We start from the raw sequence: 6762 nt of genomic DNA on the forward strand, positions 1-6762 counted from the left end.
TATAGGTCAGCGGTGAGTATATGCCTGAACCTAGAGATGAAGTGTCAAATACTGAAGCTGATTCGGAGAGCGACAAAGAAGTAGGTTTTGATGATGAAGATGCAGAAGTACAAATTGAGATAGACATCTTTGGTGCATCAGATCTTGTCATAAAATATAATATCTAACTTTACCAAATGATTTTTATATTAAACTGATCATTTAATATGGGAAGATAAAAGGGGAACAAGAGTTAGGATATAGATATGTGCTTCTAGACATATCTCAACAGGGGACCAAAATGAGAAATGGTTGCATCTCAATAGGGGTCCACAAGGAAACGGTCTATCAAAGAGCAATGTCCAATAAGTGCTTCTAAATTTACCTCAACAGGGGACCAAGAGGAGAGATGGTTACATCTCAATAGGGGTCCCAAAGAAAAACATGCGTCTAATGGAGCTTAAAAGATCTTAGGGTTAGCTTCATTAAAGACCTCCAAAAGTTAGCGTTAAAAAGTCATTTGACTTTAGGCAAGCTAGGGTTGACCTTGAGGTGGGAATCCTACCCAAGCATGAGGTGCTTGTTGGCTTGCTAAGTGTTCGTAAGAACCTTGCCCAAGCTTGAGGCTATTCTCATGCTTAAATGACTAAGGTTTTTGAAGTGTTCAATTTAAAGATAAACTCTCAAGAGGCATAAATGGTTTCTATGCTTAATTGACTAAGTGCTTGACGTGTTCAATTCAAACCAAATGACTTAAGAAGCATAAAAAACACATGTCAAAATTCTCCGCATGTGGCCCTCATGATGTGCTTGAATCCTATTGGATAGGTTTTAAAGGGGTCCAATGAGAATTTAGATGCATAGAAATAAATACTTAAGTTCTTTCTCTCAAAGAGGAAAAAGAGGACACATATCCAAATGATATAATTAAATAATACGAGAGAGAGAGAGAGAGAGAGAGAGAGAGAGAGAGAGAGAGAGAGAGAGAGAGAGAGAGAGGTGGACCAAGCATGAAAAGGGGTATACTCTCCCATAGCCACACACACACTCTCTCATTGTGTGAAGTGCAAAGTGCAAGAGCTCCATCTCCTTCTCCAAGCTTGTTGAGAAGTGGAGAGCCTACACCAACAATCTTGGCTATGGAATGCAAATCCAACCAAGAGCCATGCTTCAATGATTAAGCTTGCCATCTTCTTCATCTTCATTACTATGCTATTATGCTATGCTATGTAAGAAGAGTGATAATAAGTGAAGAACTATTTCTTTCTCCTATGAATGATTCTTCTTCCTCTTCCCTAGCCTCATTCCCCGCCAGGGTTGCATGTAAGAAGAGTGATAATAAGTGAAGAACTATTTCTTTCTCCTATGTAAGAAGAGTGATAATAAGTGAAGAACTATTTCTTTCTCCTATGAATGATTCTTCTTCCTCTTCCCTAGCCTCATTCCCCGCCAGGGTTGCATGATTCGTTATTCGACATTCGTTTTATTCGTGAGTAATGGTCGATTAATACGTTTTAAAGATTTATTTGTGCATATTATTCGTTGACACATCAGCTTTATTCAAAATAACATTTTATTGCTCACATATCGATCGGAACAATATTGATCTATATTGTATCGATCGAAACAATATCGATTGATATGTATTGATCGAAACAGTATCAATTGATTCTGACATAGTATAAAAAGCCTAGATTTGCGTGTTCTGGACACAACTCCCTTCACCAAAGTGTCAGGTTACCCTCGACATAGAAAGGTTGAATTGTCAACTTAAAAAATCCTAAGAAAATATATTATTTTTAATGTTAAAACTTTAAAAATAAAAAAAATGGATAGATTTGAATCATCTATAATTCTAAGCAATAGAAGTTATTCTTTAGCTCTATTGTTTTAGTATAAATAAAATAATTTTAAGCACTAGAGGCCATCTTTTTAGCTATAGTATCTTAGTGCGAATGTATAATTCTAAACATTAGAGGCTATACTCTTAGCTCTATTTGTTTTAGAATATATAAATAAATAATTCGAAGCATTAGAAGCTATTTTAGTATAAATAAATAATTTTAAGCACCAGAGGCTATCTTTTTAGCTATAGTATCTTAGTACGGATGTATAATTCTAAACGTTAGAGGCTATATTCTTAGCTCTATTTGTTTTAGAATATATAAATAAATAATTCGAAGCTATTTTTAAAGCTATAGTGTCTTAGTGCGAATGTATAAATCTAAACATTAGAGGCTATACTCTTAGCTCTATTTGTTTTAGAATAGAGCAATTAAAAGGTTACCAAAGGTTATTTAAATTGTAATACTTCTATACTTGGTTGTTTGAGCAAGGTCTCCTACTTCTAAGTATGGATAAGATATACACATACATGCAGGGTCTTTTGGTTATCATGAACAAATGTTCTTACCTCCATATAGACATAGAATAGGTCCACTTATGCCTCTTGGTTGTTATGAGAGATTCTCTTACTTCCAAGTGAGGTTTAAGGTATGAAGTAGGATTCACTTGGTTGTTATCGAGCTTATACTCTTACCTGTAAGTGAATATGGTGGATCACCTATAGAATTCACTAGGCTGTGATCGAGTGAAAGCTCTTACCTTCTAGTGAATATTAGTCATGCATAGAACTCAAGGAGTCACATGGATGTTATCAAGCTCATGCTCTTACCTCTATGTTGATATAGAAATTAGAGACCTCAGTTATTTTAGGGTCAATTGGTTGTGTTTGAGCAGTAGCTCCTACCTCCAAGAGACATAGATAGTGGAATGTGAGATGACTCCATCGCTCATCTACGTTGTCTTGAGCAAACGCTCTTTACCTCCTAGTAGCCATGAATGTCATATCCATTGGTGATTTTTCCTAAAATATTATCTTAACACTAGTCATTCATCATTTTAATTTAGCAAATCATATCTATAACCTTTTATCTTTATCATTGCGCGATTATGGTAAAAAATTATAATCATAGTGTATCTATTGATTGTAGGATATATTTTGTTGAAGTCAGAAAGCATGATGCGAGGAAAAGAGTGGAAATATGTGGAGGAAATAGAGAAAGGCAAAACAGTTTTGTTTGTGGAATGCAAACATTGTGGGCATAAGTGGCACGGCAACGCAACTCGCATCAAGGAACATTTATTAGGCACTAGCCCCAATGTAAAAGAATATGGAGCACCGCCTAAAAGACATATGGGTCCATTTTTCAGGGTATGGAAAGAGATGCAAACAGGCAGGTTTTCTTCCTAAGTGACAGAGGGTATGACAGGTGGGTCATCTGTCAACATAGAAGAAGTGAGTGTAGATCAAGAGGACGTGCGAGGTAGCCAAGGAACTTCAATGGGAACAACCCAAACACCTCAAAGTCCTTACACTTTTCCAAATGGTGCCATGGGAGGGATGGATGCAAGTCCCGAGATATCCAACAGAGTCTCTATGCCTGGGACTCTACACGCAGCATGCGCTCAACAGGACATGCTCGAATTGCATATAAAGTAGACACAAGCCTTCGTGGCTTGTGGAATCCCATTTAATGTCATAAGAAATCCTATTTTCAAAGATGTACTAATGTCAACTGCAAAAAAAGGATTCATTTATCCTGATTATAATAAAATGCAAACAAAGTATGTGGACAAAGTCTAGAGTAGTACAAAAGCGATTCTTAAGCGAACGGTGCTTGACTTCGTTCTAGCGTTTGGCTGTACCATAGCGCTCAATGGATGGATAAGTATCTACTCTATTTCACTGTAGCTATATATCTCACTTTTTTGAATTAAGAGCAACATGTACACCTTTGGACATCTTAAAAAAAATGACATCTACAAACCAAATTCTCAACAAAAGCCATAAATTGGCAACTCCAAAAGGAATTCATTGCCATAAACATAGAGAGAATACAATGCGTCTCAAAAAAGGACGGGGTAATTTGCCATTAAAATTTCTAACTACAGTCTACAAAAAACTAATATCTTTAAAAAACTGTGATATCCACCGCTTCTTCAAGATCTATGTTCAATGCTTCCTCAAGCATATCCACTGTTTCTTGAATATCTGCCTCATGACTTGGTACTGTCTCCTTAGGTAGGGGAAAGAGAGGACCATATCGCCCTTCATATCTGGCAAGTTTTTTGAATAAAATAACTACTTCTTCTTCTTTGGCTTCCAACTTCTCTTGTAGCGAGAGAACGCTCTCTTCTTGGCTAGCTAGTGTAGCCCCCTGAGACACGATATTAACAATTTATTCATGCTCTTTTGGTAGGAGCACCACTGACCTCTTTTGTACAGGTGGATCTGTTCTTCCAAGTCTGACACCAGTGTTGAAAGGACGGTCTGTCCAAAGGACGCGCTTCTTCATTATATCTTGCACGAAGACTTGCTGGATGAAGTACATGGCAACTTGATTATTATTAGGTAGATTGCGTTCCTTTTGGATGAAGCGTAGAAGCAACACACGCGCGAGCCCTTTGTGTTGCAAATATGAGATTTTCAATGGTGCCGTTGCCTTGGCACGACCTGATCTCTTTAACAGTACGTCTTTCACAAAAAAGGAGGGATAGCACTTGCGTACGTCCTCCAATTTCATTGGTTCGCCCTCCAAACCCTCGGGCTCCACGGCCTCGACAAAGAATGTAGAGAGATCTTGAACCCCATAACGCAGGCTCTCCTCACCTGAGGATGCATTGAGACTCCTCGTGGTCGAGCTCACTGTCAACATTGGGAGGAGCGTATGGGATTGCCGTTTCCTGTGGAATCACACGATAATAAAATATTAGATTGAAATGATAGATACACATTGATTAAAACACTACAATCGATGGTACAATCAATGTTCAACATACACAATTTTAAAATTTACATCTCTCTCATCACTTTGACAACACCAATGTACTAAAATTGCATGAAATTTCAAGACAATGGATATGAGACAAGACAAAACTATTTCATTGCAAAGTATAGAAACATTCTCAAATTACAAGGTATGATTTCAATCATTGGATGGCCTCTCGGGACGGTCACTTTTTAGAATGTGTATGCTATCACGTGAGTTAACCGGAGAGGATTATTAAAAGATCAAAATGTATCAAAATGTTACATACAGAGGGGGGTGGGGTTTTTTTAAATAGGCACGTAGTGTAAATATAGTATGTATATTGAGGTATTCTTAATAACCTCTTGAACGCACGTGATATAGGAATCTTTTGATAAGTGACCGCCCCGGGGATGGCCTTAAGCTTGACTATCTGGGAGCGTGCGACCAACACGCTTAATGCCTTGTAACATGCTGAGGAGACCATGTGAGGACTTGGGCTGGGTGGAATTGGGAGATACACAAGTGCACAAGACTTCCTGAAAGCGTATGAGGAAAGCGATATAATTAGTGTCATCATCCTTAGGTAAATATTTAAGGAGTTCTTGAATGAATTTACAAAGGGAGTAGCCTATCTTGGTTGCGCATGTAGACTGGAGGATTTGTGGATATACATTCGGAAGCCACCCACAAATATCGCTTGCTCCAAGTTTCCCTTGTCGATGGGAGAAGGTCTGGCAACTTCAGAAATGTGTTCTCTGTCAGGAACAAGGTTGCACTACGCCAATCACATACGTCCACATATACTCCAGCGATACCAAAATGCAACAAGATATTACTTCCATGAACATCATTGTGAGTGATGTTATTTGCGTGCAAGAAAATGAAGGTTTGGAGCAATTCATTAAAGATAGGCCATATATTCTGCTTGACGGCTTTAACACTCCCCTCGACGTCTTTGAAACCCTTGCTCATGGCCACATTCTTCCCCTCCTTTTGGAGTCTCTCTAGCCAGTGATGGAGGTTTCCACCATTCCACATCTTGAAGATGAGGGTGAGAGCTCGCGTGGCGTGTCTTGCCAATCCCAGAGCAGCAATGATTCCACTATGAGTGATATTCATAATTGTGGCCTCATGCATCACTATGTCATTGTCACTCTTCTAGCCATCACCGTTGACTAGCTTGCCGACGTAAACTTCATCTGTGAAGGTCTCATGATTGACTTTCATCTTCGTGACCATGTCGTGTCTACCTTCTCCAATGCTTGCAATTTGTGGAAATTCAATGCAAGCCATGCGCATGATGACGTGGTTGCATGGGTCGAAACTTCCCATGTTGGGGCGGCATTGGGACATTGCACTTGAAGCACTACGAAATTTTGCAACTAGTGCTGCATATGTAGCACTATATAACTTATCCAAAAATGATTTGTATGAGGACTCTTGCAAGACTTCCTGGAAGCGATTACTTCATAATCCATAAAGATGAGTGCATACGAATTCTTTGACATATACCTAGATGAATCCAGGATAAGCCCAGACTCACCCTTGAAGGAAAGTGCAGGTATAGACCCATGGTAGTCACCCACAAGACAATATAACCATCAGCTCCATCATGCATAGTATTGACTAAATACCACCACATCCCCACTAACGTCGTCAGTGCCAAATAGTGGGTGTAGAACTAGGTAGTAACATATGCTCCCCAGCACAACACACACCACACGCACACACACATGAGCATACATCAACACAAAGTTTAGCGTACTGAGTTTCTTTCATGACTCCGGAGATCAAGGGCAGACTTAGCCATAATGAATCCTAGCACTAAAAGAAGCATTAAATCGAAAAAATTAGCACAAAAATGAGGTAGTTGATAGGGCATGCGCACCACAAAAGATAAAAAGAATTAGCACAATATCAACTGGTCGTAACTCGGACGAAAACTTCACAATGTGAAGTATGCATGTCC

The sequence above is a fragment of the Adiantum capillus-veneris genome, chromosome 17 (assembly GCF_014529385.1).
Source record: "Adiantum capillus-veneris isolate H3 chromosome 17, ASM1452938v2, whole genome shotgun sequence".
Taxonomy (NCBI): Eukaryota; Viridiplantae; Streptophyta; class Polypodiopsida; order Polypodiales; family Pteridaceae; genus Adiantum; species Adiantum capillus-veneris.